This window comes from Nematolebias whitei, chromosome 5, assembly GCF_014905685.2.
Source record: "Nematolebias whitei isolate Nwh7 chromosome 5, NemWhi1, whole genome shotgun sequence".
Classification (NCBI taxonomy): domain Eukaryota; kingdom Metazoa; phylum Chordata; class Actinopteri; order Cyprinodontiformes; family Rivulidae; genus Nematolebias; species Nematolebias whitei.
In genome coordinates, this window is record NC_056502.1 from 660,510 (window position 1) to 663,138 (window position 2,629).

A 2,629-nucleotide genomic window follows, 5' to 3' on the forward strand; every position below is an offset into this window, starting at 1 on the left:
CACACAGACACACAACACAAAGAGAGACACAACACAGGGACTCACATAGACACACAACACAGACACACAACACAGACACACACAACACACAGAGACACAAGCAACACAGAGACACACACAACACACAGAGACACACACAACACACAGAGACACACACAACACAGAGACACAACACACAGACACACAACACACAGAGACACACACAGACACACATAACATACTGCTGCTGAGTCGGTTTGCGTTGTATTAGACGTTAAATGTGTGTACCTTTGTGTACATGTGTTTTCCTACCTGTGTGTACTTACGTGTGTATGTACTAATTGTTTATCTGCTTCTGTGCCTCTTTCCTGTGGGGTCCCGCAAGGCTCCATTCTTGGACCCCTTCTGTTTTCATTGTATCTGCTCCCCTTGGGGTCTATCCTGAGGAAACATGGTCTTTCCTTTCATTGTTATGCTGATGACTCTCAGATTTATCTGCCGTTAACACCTAACAGTTCCTCCTCCATTCGCCCTTTGTTAAAATGTCTTCATGACATCAAGACTTGGATGGCTGCGAACTTTTTGAGTTTTAATGATCAGAAGACTGAGGTCATTTTGTCCCTAGCTCTGCCACTGTCACTGATCCTGCAAACCTGGACTCCCTTCAGCCATATCTAAAACAGTCTGTTACCAATCTCAGGATAGTTTTAGACTCGGACTTTAAGTTTAATAAGCAGATAAACTCTGTTCTTCAAAAAAGCTTCTTTCAGCTAAGGCAGATAGCTAAGCTCAAGTCCATGCTGTCCAGGTGCGACCTTGAAAAATTAGTCCATGTATTTATTACAACCCGGCTGGACTACTGTAACTCACTTTATGCTGGGGTCAGTCAGGTCTCTCTCTCACGTCTCCAGCTTGTCCAAAATGCTGCAGCTCGGCTACTAACAGGAACTCGCAGGTTTGAGCACATTACTCCAGTTCTGTCCTCCCTTCACTGGCTTCCTGTGCGTAACAGAGTTGACTTTAAGACTCTTCTGCTGACATTTAAGTGTGTTAATGGCCTTGCACCATCATACCTCTCCGACCGTCTTCATCCTTATACTCCTTCTCGGGCCTTAAGATAATCAGACCAGCTGCTTTTGGTCGTACCTAAAACCAGCTGGAGCTCAGAGGAGATCGGGCGTTTTCAGTCATGGGCCCTAAACTCTGGAATAATCTGCCCATCAACATTCGACAGGCCACCTCAGTCTCTATTTTTAAATCTCTCCTCAAAATACACCTGTACTTATTGACATTTAACACAGTGTGATCTCATTTGTTATTTCGTTGTTGATGATTGTGTTCATCCATTTTGCTTTTACTCCCTGACATTTAACGCAGAGTGATTTGATTTAGTATTTCATTGTTTCTCATTATATTTCATGTTTTTATGCTTTTATTCATGATGCTGCAATATCTTTGTAGTGTGTCAAGGTCGGCTTTGCTGTGGACATACGGTCCCACCAAATGTGTTATTTAAAACACATACGGTCCCACCAAACGTGTTATTTAAAACACGTACGGTCCCACCAAATGTAGTGAAATGATGGGGGACAGCTTAGCTGTACCTTGACTACTAATTATTTAAAAATAACGGTTTCTTTCTTTTTCGAGTTAAATTAATGCCATGTGACGAGGTAACTGTGAGGATTGTTTAATCAGTGACAAGAGACGTTAATTTTCCTTTGACCCATCAGAATAAATGAGGTCATTTATTTAACAGAATCAAAATTTAACATCAAAACATGTACACATGATTAGCTGATCTGGTTCTGATTAATAAAACTTGGTACGCTTTACTAATAAGACAACAAGACATTTCTGAAGGCATCTAGATTACTGGCAAAATAGAAGAGTTTAAAGGAAGGAATTTAAAGGTTTAAGGAAAAGATGGGTGAAGGGAGGTGTATGTTTGGCCAGGATGGCACGCTTCTTTCAATCACCAGCTCAAACCTCCGGTACACTTAGCGCGTCACGACTCGTTACCTTCGCAGCAGATAAATCAGCTCCGGTGTCGGGTCCATTTCAACGCTACCTTCCAGTGTCTCCGGTAAGAGCGGCTGGTCATCGTCAGAAGTCGTGTTGGTTTACTCCGTTCAACAAACGGGCTCAGCTCCCTTCGAAGTTGGAGGCATTACGCCCGGGTGGATTCACAGCAAGCATCTGTGAGTCCGTCAGTTTCCACTCAGAAGTGGAAGACTCCACAAGGCTTGAGAAGACTCCATCAAAGACCGAGTTCAACTCAGATCCAAGACTTCAGAAGAACGGAGTAGACTGGAAGACTCAGTAGACTGACTGTTACGATTACGCGGGGAACCCAGATAGTTTGAGACCCAGAACGAGGCAGACACAGGGGAAGTACAAAATGAACAGTGTTTATTATGTACAGTGAATGTAGACACACGGCTTCTCAGCAACTCCTGGAAAGAGGGACGACAGGTTAATGTTGGTCCAGAGGGGAAGACCTGAGTGGTTGTTTGAAGGAGATTTTTGTCCTTACAGTCCAAACCCGAAGGAGGGGAGCTGGTCCTTCAGTCCAGAGAGAGAGCAGCAGAGGGGAATCCAACGAGGGTCCAAGGGAACGAGGAAGGCTGGCAACTGGAGGCAAAAATGG

At 44.0% G+C, this 2,629-nt stretch overlaps 1 protein-coding gene across 1 annotated transcript in view; it reads left to right on the forward strand.

The window, feature by feature from the left end:
• Positions 1-2,629, forward strand: part of LOC119409767 (ras GTPase-activating-like protein IQGAP3) — a 143,551-nt gene that overhangs the window by 32,570 nt on the left and 108,352 nt on the right.